This window comes from Cicer arietinum, chromosome 5 (genome assembly GCF_000331145.2).
Source record: "Cicer arietinum cultivar CDC Frontier isolate Library 1 chromosome 5, Cicar.CDCFrontier_v2.0, whole genome shotgun sequence".
Classification (NCBI taxonomy): domain Eukaryota; kingdom Viridiplantae; phylum Streptophyta; class Magnoliopsida; order Fabales; family Fabaceae; genus Cicer; species Cicer arietinum.
Window position 1 is genome coordinate 39,842,993 of NC_021164.2, and position 11,143 is coordinate 39,854,135.

At 33.5% G+C, this 11,143-nt stretch overlaps 1 pseudogene; it reads right to left on the minus strand.

Moving 5' to 3' along the window:
- Positions 1 to 1,677: 1,677 nt before the first annotated feature.
- Positions 1,678 to 7,476, minus strand: LOC101512210 (factor of DNA methylation 1-like; annotated as a pseudogene).
- Positions 7,477 to 11,143: the final 3,667 nt, after the last annotated feature.

Sequence of the window (11,143 nt, forward strand, 5' to 3'; positions counted from 1 at the left end):
GAGTTCTTTTTTCTCCTCTTCATACTTTGCTCCTCTTTTTTACTTGTCAACTCTCTTATGTCAATTTTCAACACCTCAACAATTGTGCTCAGATTTGGGGGTTGTCCAGTATATCGATAAGGATTTCTTTTCTCTAAGTAGTAACCCAATATTCATTTGAATTCTTCCAATGTTGGGGCCAACTTAAAGTCTTGAGTCAATTCTATGAGGGCCCCGGTTTGCACATTTACTGCCAAGAGGTTGAGGATCCTAACATAGTTATTAAAGAAACTCTCACGTTGTATGGTTTTTATTTGATCGCTGATGTCCCTTAAACTTTTCAAATCAGGTTGCTTGAATTTTAAAAGTAAAGTTTTTCTTTTTTATTCATACCATTATCCACTTAATTGAACATGTGTCTAAGGTCCTTATGATTCTCCAACAATCTTGAGAAAGAAAAAAAAAGTCATGAGATATGAATGTAACTATATATAATTATTATTGTGAATATATATATATATATATATATATAATAGTTTTGAATGAATGTATGAGATATTTTTGTATATGAATATTCTTATGATGAAATGGTTTATTGGCTTGTTTAGTGAAACTCTCGCAACGATGGATCTACGGTTTTAAACGTGGTTCCTAGAGTCAATGATCCTATTTTAGAATATTGTCAACGATAGTACATAAACTATTTAGTATTACTATACCCTCAAAATGATCAAACTCTAGGTGAGATCTTAAAGCTAACCAAACATGATGTACATATTTTGTGAATTAAGTATCAAAAACATATTTTGTTAGAGTTTGTAATATGTTTAATATATGATAAAAGGGAAATTGAGCCAAGGAAACAAACCTTCTTAAATTATACTCAAATCAGAGAGAACTTCCATTTGCTCACAACTAACATAATTTAATACCTAAAAGTTCACCTTTCTTAGATTATATACCCACTAGATACGTTATCAATTCCCTCATTGCACTCATTATAATGTGTTTTTGTTAGACCCAACAGTTTAAAGTTAAAAACAAGATTATCTTTTACAAAACACCTTCTATGGTGGCCCATGCTATAATTACTCTCCATTATAAATCCAAGTACAAGTGTGGATTTGTCAAAAGTTTATTCTCCTTAAAAAGAAGGGCAAAAAATCTACATCCCCGAGTAACTTTTACAAGATAGAATATTTTTGTAGTTTAGAAAAACTTATATGATGTGTATAAAGCCAAAATATTTAAGTCTACTGAGACGTATATACTGACATTCAAACCTATTTTGATAATTTCATACTAAACAATTTTGTTCGAAGTTATTAAACAAAGCAAGAAAATTTTACAAAAAATCATAATAAAGTTGTACACATAATTTATCAATTTTATTTAGAAGATAATGATTTATTTCGCAAGTTATACGATCCAAAGTACGTAGTTCTTTAAAACTTCAAAGTCGAAATCCTTTAGTAAACTATAAATTATACTAATAATCAGCACCCATTGGCATAAAATAACCAGAGTGAACATCTACCGGAACCAAGAACCATTTCATCCTAAATTAGTTCATGGTGGAATTTTAGGAATAAAATTATCAGAATAAAGGTGTTCCTATCCACAACAGATTAAACAGCTCACTGAAGTTTGAAGCCCATATGAAAAAAGTCCACCTTTCATCCTTCCATTGAAATGCCATATTTATAGCTCTCCAAAGCCTCAAGGTACAACACAACAATCATACAATCCCACGAAAATGGTCCTACTGTCCAACTCCCCATTGCTGAAATGATGTAGTTCTCCCCTGCAAAGACTCAAGGTACTCATTCATTAAGATTTTAACAGGCATAAAACTGAATTGAAATTTGCATTTATGCAATTATATATCAAATGTCTATCATGTAACTGTCCAAATATCAGAAACTTTTCCATCTTAAATAAGATAAAAAATAAAAAAAAGCTGCTATATTTGATTTTTTCAGTCCCCATTTCATTTCCATCTTTTGCTTCACAAAATTATCCATGATAGACATTAGAAAAAGAACAATTGATTAATGCCCGTGATTGCATTTGCACAACACAGGGAGCACCAACATATGTCAGGTGCAAAGATTGAGTTTGTTTCGCAAATATTTAGCTTATTTGACAAAATTTATAAACTAGTTTGTTATTACCTTTTGAAAAGCTTTTCATAATCACTTCCTTTTATGTCATTTTATATAAAGAATGTATATAAAGAATTATATGAGCATTTCCTTTTATGTCAACAAACTATTGCCAAATAGATACTAGGGCGCGTGGATAACTTAACCCTAGTCACGCCCTTAACTGATATGGAAACCGATCATTTCATCATTCACAAGTCATAACAAAATGTAGAAAAGATTAATGTATTGAATTAAAGTACTCTATAAAGATGTTGGATATTTAAAAAAAAAAAAGAGCTCATTCTAGATATTAGACAACATTCAATATAAGCCTAAATGAGTACATTATTTATTACTACACCCGACAAGTGTCTAAAAGTTGTTGCATGTGCATATGGTTAAAACCGGGTTACTATTCCTTTCTTTCCAAATTATATTTTAGTTGGTGAAGCTAGAAAGGGAATATCGACGCAGTACTCATCAATGGGTCAAATCAGTGCTGAACGAGAACTAAGATGACAATCTGAAACATACCTTTTGCCTATGTTCTCTTGTGCTTAAGTTGCTTCATATGTTCCACAATATAATTAATAACCTCTTTCAATGTTGCCTTCCTTTTTTCCTTATAGTTCCATAGCTCCCAAATAGTATATCCACCACTTGGATTGTATTCATTTACTTCTTTCACAGCTGTAACAACGGCTGAATATATCTCATCTCCCCATTCCACATCTCTTCTCAATGTAATAAAAACACAAGTTCTCAAAAAAACTTACCTCTTTCACAGCATTTACCTTTGTTACTGAGGCATAACTACGACAAGAACACAAAATATGTCTTTATGGTACATACCTCATGTCTATCATCAACTCTGATCACTTTAAAAGGATGCCAAGCGGAATTCTTCACATTCTCCTGCCACAAAGAGCAAAGTTCAACACCCTTTATTCCAGCTTCTTCTAGAGGGAATCTTTTCTTGCAGGCGGTCACAAAAACCTTCTGGTCAAGGTCTCCCATTCTCTTGGTACCAATATTAGTTTTAGGACCTGTCAGCATTTCATTTAACCCCTAAAACAACAGAAATTAGAAAGAAAGAGAAGGGGAGCAACTTTAGTCTCCACAATATATTCTATAATTTCTATTCACAGTAGAACAACAAAATATCAAAATTCTTATTTCCTACAGAAAAGCGAAGATAATCTGTATCCAGGTACTATATAGCTTAGCATGAAGAACTCTATGCACCTAGTTAGTTGGTTATCTTTAAGAATACATGAAGAGAAAGGTTAAAAGGATGCAACGAGTGTGAGTAACATTTCTTTTTTTATATAATTGAAAAATTGAGAGAAAGTAAATGATATCATACTTCTATTAATTCTTTACGAGCTTCCTGTAGTTCATCATTGCTTTGGCGCTCCTTGATAATGAGGGTTTTGTTCATGGACTCCATATTATCCAAACTCTCTACTTTATCCTCCAATTCCTCATTCATTTCTTCCATTTTTTTTCTTGATAGCTGCATCATCTTGATCTCCAAGATGTTTCATAACTTGCAACTTTCCTTTTAACTCCGATCAATTTCCATTTCTAACTTTTGTTTGGCATCTAGTTGTTTTTCCAATTGAAAGATCTTGTTTAAGGCTTCTTCTTTTTCTCTCTGGAAATTTGGAAATCCACATCAGCAGAAGGCACTCACAATGTATGGTAATTGGTAAGTGATAAACAACGTATGCTACAGTAATACTGTCTCTTCATAACCAAGAGACTCAATAGAAGGCAAACCTTTTGCTCTTCAACAAGCCTTAAGACATTTTCATCAGCTATCTTCTGCTCCTTTGAAGCCAACAAAAGTGATTCATTCCTCGAATCTTTCTAGAAAAACAAAGAATTAACATTAGATTAGAGTTATATAAAAGCACACATAAAAGCTGGTAATTTCAAAGTCGTCTCAAGCATGTAAAGATTAGAAAGTGGGACATCAAAAAGCACATATGGCCACTATTTGTGGGTTTTAAAAGATGCTTTTTTAAATAAAAAATGACACTAATACATCACATAACATATTACATTAATGAGGTGGTTAAAACTAAAACCATTTATGGTGGAAGGCCAATCCAAGTTGGAATTCACGTAAAGGGAGTCAATAGGATCAAAATAAAGCACTTCGTTATTCAACTCGAGCACCCAAGGATATTAGAACGAAACGATAGATAAAAAGGTCAAAAAATTTGCAAGGGACAACTGTAGATAAGAAACTAAGATACGTGATAAAAAAAACAAAAACAAAATGGGCATATACTAATAATCACCAAAAAATGTAATATACATTACCTTCTTCTTGTCTTCTTCAAGTTTCTGCCTCTCTTGATCAGTTAGTACCTCACGTTTATTAAGATCTCTGCTCCAGGAATCAAGCTTCCGCCTTTTTTTCATCCAATTCATTACTCAACTTTTCTTGTTCTTCCAAGATCCTTCTTACCTCCTCACGAGCTTTACGCTGCATACTCCTTGACTCTGCCAAAAAAATTAGACAATTTTGTAGCATTAAAACCTATGTAGTTTTCTCTTTCTTTCTATTCTTCTCTTCCGCAATTTTTCTGCACCAAAGACACCACAATAAAATGGAGTTGTTGAGAGAAAGAATAAATCTTTGGTAGAGCTCGCAAGAACTATGCTAAGCGACTCAAACCTACTAAAATATTTTTGGGCAGATGCTGTAAACACAACATGCTATGTTTCCAACCGGGTAATCATTCGGTCAATCCTTAAGAAAACTCCGTATGAACTCTACAAAGGAAGAAAACTCAATATCTCTCACTTCCACATTTTTGGATGTAAGTATTTTGTGTTAAATAACGGTAAAGACAACCTTGGAAAATTTGATGAAAAAACTGATGAAGGTATATTTATCAGTTACTCTTTATCTAGTAAAGCATTTAGAATCTTCAATAAAAGAACTTTATTAGTCGAAGAATCAATGCATGTAACTTTTGATGAAACTAACCCCACAAAAGAGAAAAATATTATTCCTTGTGATGATGATGTTTTTGAAAGCGATGATACAAGCAAAGAACATCAAACTGATCAACCAGGTCAAGAAAGTGAAGTCAACATTGAAAGGCAAAATGATGATCTTCCTAAAGAATGGAGAACCTATAGTTATTTCTTGTGATGATGATGATGTTTTTGAAAGTAATGATCCAAGCAAAGAACTTCAACAAGAAAGTGGAGTCAATATTGAAAGGCAAAGTGATGATCTTCCTAAAGAATGGAGAACCCATAGATATCACCCTATTGACAACATCATAGGTGATATAAATAAAGGAGTCACAACAAGGTTAAAATTGCAAGATGCTTGCTTAAACATGGCATTTGTTTCTCAAATCGAACCCTCCAAAATTGGTGAAGCACTTAAAGATGATCAATGGATACTTGCCATGCAAGAAGAACTCAATCAATTTGAAAGAAGCCAAGTATGGGAACTTGTTCATAATCCTGGAAATAAACACATAATTGGTACAAAATGGGTGTTTAAAATCAAGAGGAAGGGATAGATTTTGACGAAACATTTGCTCCGGTAGCAAGGTTAGAAGCAATACGTTTACTACTTGCGTATGCTTGTTCCATGAACTTTGAGTTATATCAAATGGATGTGAAAAGTGCCTTTCTCAATGGATACATAAATGAAGAAGTCTATGTCAAACAACCACCTAGGTTTGAAGATTCCAAAAATCCCTCACATGTTTACAAATTAAAAAAGGCTCTCTATGGTCTAAAACAAGCTCCAAGAGCTTGGTATGATAGATTAAGCACCTTTTTATGTGCACAAGGATTTGAAAAAGGGAAAGTCGATAAAACATTATTTGTCAAAAGAGATAATGGTCACACCTTATTGGTCCAAATCTACGTTGATGATATAATATTTGGATCAACCAATAATGACATATGTGAAGAATTCTCTTCAATAATGCAAGGAGAATTTGAAATGTCCATGATGGGAAAATTAAACTATTTTCTTGGGCTTCATATCAAGCAACTTGCGCATGGCATCTTCATAAATCAGGCAAAATATTGTAAAGAATTACTCAAAAGATTTGAAATGGAAAACTGCAAAGAAAGTGCAACTCCAATGGGCTCTAGAACCTATGTTGATAAAGATGCATCAGGTATTTCAATCGACATATCCAAATATCGAGGTATGATTGGATCCTTATTATATCTAATGGCCAGCCGGGCAGATATTATGTTTAGTGTTTGTTTGTGTGCAAGATTTTAGGAGATCCGAAAGAATCGCATCATGTAGCCGTTAAAAGAATTATGGAGTATTTGAAAGGAACGACAAATGTAGGCCTATGGTACCCCAAGGGTAGCATATGTAGCCTAGTTGGATATTATGATTCAGATTATGCAGGATGCAAAACGGATCGTAAAAGCACAAGCGGCACTTGCCATATCTTAGGCAGTGCACTAGTTTCATGGTCTTGCAAAAAGCAAGCTTGTGTTGCACTTAGTACTGCTGAAGCTGAATACATAGCAGCAGGAAGTTGTTCTGCCCAGATTCTCTGGCTCAAACAACAATTACATGACTATGGAGTTGATCTCAGATGCATTCCCCTAAGATGTGACAACACAAGTGCAATAAACATCTCAAAGAATCCAATCATGCACTCTCAGACTAAACACATCGATATACGTCATCACTTTCTACGCGATCATGTGCTGAAAGGTAATGTTGAGGTAACGTTTGTCGATACAGACAATCAATTGGCTGATATCTTTACAAAACCTTTACCTAAGGACTCATTTTATAAGATCCGAAGAGAACTTGGTATTTTAAATGAAAACGATCTTTGAAATTGCATAATACATATAGTATGTCATTTCTCTTCAAAAATTTCATCTTAAAATTGTTAAAATAAAATTCCTTGATGATTATTGTTTCTTGAAATATAAATTTGTGTATTACATGTTGAGATTTCCATAAAAATTTAGTTTTTAGGCAAAAATTCGCATATGTAGTCGAATACAAATGTCTGTATTCGAATACATACTTTTCCAGAAAATCTTGTATTTAAATACAACTTATGTGTAGTCGAATACACGTTCCCAAAACAATGTGTATTCGAATACAACTAGGTGTAGTCGAATACACCTTCGCGTTTTTGCCCAGAACAATGTGTATTCGAATACAACTAGGTGTAGCCTTTCCTCTCTTTTCCCAAAATCTCGTCCATCCTCCTTTCACTCAGTTACCCATTTACCCAACCTTGCAAACTATATCAATCGTTAATTCTTTCTTGTCATTCATCATCAGATTTCTCACATATCTCACATTTTCTCTCAAACCCATTTGTCACCAAAACCCTCTTTCTCACCATGGATGCCCGCAAACGAGGACCAAAAACCAAGCATGCAGCAGTGGGTCCCTCAAGAAAACAAACAAGGAATCCCAACATCACAGATTTATCCCGGGTTCTTCACACACCGGAATATATTGGTCGTTGTCGCACATTCTACTCTGACAAGCGACTTATCATTCCAAAATATGGTACTTTAAACTCTTTCTCTGCCTTTAAATTTCCTGAGGTGCTCAAAGCACAACATGTTGAAAAGTTTATAGGCTACAAAGGTCCTGTCTATCCTGACTTAGTTAGGGTTTTTTATTGCAATCTCATCCAAGATGGAAAAATGCTGGTATCTCGAGTTAAGGGTAAAACCATTAGGTTAAATACCAAAACTATAGGCGAAATTCTGAACATTCCCTTTAACGTTCAAAAGTTTTGTCCCAACAACTTATGTGAATGGGCTGATATCTCTAAGTATGATGCGTATGTTGCCTTATGTCGGTTTGACAAACGCACAATTGAACAAAAGCGGACTCAGGCTGGTTCCAAATATGCCCAACAACGGTATGGAGTGGGAAATCTTACCGTTGATTATCGCCTTTTGCACTATTTCCTTAGCTACATTCTGGTTTCGAAGGTTGGAAATTACTCCCAAATTTCGGAGTTTGAATTACAAATTATGAATTTCATGTATGAAGGTTGTCAACTAAATTGGGAATACTTTGTGAAATCTGTCATGTTTGGATCCCGAGAGGCAATTGGATTACCATATGCGAAGGAAGTTTCCCGGATTTTAGAACACTTTGGGGTGGACTTCTCTGATGAAGTCATGTATACACCCACAAAAGAAAATATGTTGGATTTGGGCGTCCTGCCTAGCATGCGGATAGTATGGAATGAGCAGCTTGAATCTTTTGTGCATAAAGGTGATTATGATCAACCATTTGATGCTGCTCAAGAAGACACTGCTGGACCCTCAAATGTTGCTGTCCAGGCTGATGAAGATGGCGAGGAAACAGCCTCTGATGATGATTATATTTCCAATCAAATGCTCATGGCTCACCTTGATTCTTTCCAAACCTTCTTCCAAACTCAATTCCAAAATCTGACTACTTCTATCGGCACTCGCTTCCACAACATCGAAACTACTATTGCTCGCAACTATGACACATTATCCCATGACATTAGTAGTTTATCTGACAAAATTGATCATTTCCACATTCCAACGCATTTTGACTAGTTTGATGCTAGAAGTTCATTTGCTTGTTTGCTTGTGTAATATTTTGTTGTTAGGATGTTTAAGTATTTTAGTTTGGTTTTGCTTATTAATTCGGTCATTTTGATGTACTTTATTGAACAAGACTCCATCCTTTATTATGTCATTCTCTTTTGATTCCAAAATGTGATATTTTTTCCGTTAATTGTGTTTATATTCTTGATATTGTATGTTTCTATATTTTCCTTCTTTTTGATCATGTCAAAAGGGGGAGAAATTTTGGTGTTGTTGTTGCCTTAAACATCTTGTAGGTCCTCAAACAATTTATTAATTAATCACATACAACGGGGGAGTACGCATATATTACGGGGGAGCAATGATTCAATTTCCACAAATCTCTCCACAACAACAACATTTTGTCATAATAAAAAATGGGGAGAATGTAAACTATAAGTTTTTGATGAAGACAAAGATCAACCATTATGGTCAAAGCAACAACCTCAAAAAGAAGTTCAAATATCTTCATTAATAAAGTTTCAAATCCAAATATTAAATGTTAAAATGTAAAGGTATATGATGCAAACCAATAATTCAATTACATGAGAACAAGTCATATTTACATATGCATATAAAGTATTTTCAAAAGTCAAAATAGCATTAGCAAAGTCTTAAAACTAATATTTTTGACAAAATACATAAGTGTATTCGAATACAGCATCCTGTATTCGAATACAAAGCAAGTCAGAAGCTAAAGTCTCAAAGCTGAATTCGACTACGACTATGTGTAGTCGACTACACATCAAGTCAGTGGCCAAAATCCTTATATCTGTATTCGACTACAACCTTCTGTAGTTGAATACAAAGTAAGTCAATCGCAAATTTTCACTAATCTGTATTCGACTACACTTATGTGTTTTCGAATACAAGGTGTAATTTTTGAATATTTTTGAACGTTACAAAGAGGTCTATTCGAATACACACATCTTGTATTCCAATACAACTGGAAGAAATACCATTTTTCAGATCTAGAATGGCTCCAATTCATTGTATTTTTTCATCAAACCTCTTGGATCAATGGCCACGAATATGAAGAGATGTTTATGGCGTATAAATACCCCATAACTTCATATCAAACAAGACACAATCCTTGAATCAATACCTTGAACAACTTTGAACAAAATTCTGATTTTTTACAAAGTACTTGCATTTGATTTTCATATCATTCAGAAAGGTTCTCAAGTACTTGAATTGTTTTTGGATTGTTTATCAATATACCTCTCCTTATTCTTATTCAAATCATATTGTATCACTTGTAAAAGAAAGTAATACTTTCTTAAAAGTAGCTTAATCTAAGATAATGGTGTGTTATCTTAGAAGTGGTGTTAGAAGTTTGTAGCAAGAATCCCAAGGTGGAAGTTGTACATTTTCTGACAATTAGTGAATCAATCTCTTGTGGAGTGCAAGAGGACTGGACGTACCTTTGGTTATAAGGGGAACCAGGATAAATCTATTGTGTTGATTTATTTACTGCACTTTATTATTAGTAGACATTATATTAACTCAGAAAATTCAACTACCATATCACTGAAAACAAGAAAATTTACTAACACATAATTCACCCCCTCTTAGGCGTACTTCTATACTTACAATATTAAACTTGCTAAATCAGCTAATCAATCAAAATTAGATTTGGTGGATTAACACCCATGCAATGCAACCTGCATTAACCTCAAATGTATGGTAAACTAACGATTTGTTTCATATTGAATTGAATGTGCAAACTACCAATGGTTTTGCAATTTGAGGAAATGTTGGAAGACTGCAAAATTACTAGCCGATAACCACTAACAAATTCTAGTTTGTTTTGGTATTGATAATAACTAATGAATGAATGAAAGCTTAAAGAAATCAGTATAAAAGTGTATTACCATGACAAACCAAACCAGCAGCTGATGAAGTCAATCCAGTTGCAGTGGGGAAGTTGATGGAAGGACGTTATTCAGTGTACATTGCAGATTGGCCTAATGTAGGTAAGAGAGTTTACTCAGCATATCCAATTTGCAACTTAAAGGAATATATATCATTGTTAGTTTGAAACTGAACTTAGTATTATGAATCATTAACCTCTCTATATATCATTCTCTTTCCACACTGAAACAACACTGCAATGCAAGTATATGTATATATGTATATATGTATGTATGTATGTATGTATGTATGTATGTATGTATGTATGTATGTATGTATGTATGTATGTATGTATCATCAAGCTGGATCTGAAGACAGATAAATTACATCATTGCTACAATTTTTTGATTTTGTCTTAGTATTTGTGTTGTATTACAATACTACTGCAATTTTTCTAATATTATTATTAAGTGAAGAAGATAATTTAGTGTTTATACATTGTTCTATAGGGAGAAAGTGTTCTTCATATATATATATATATATATATA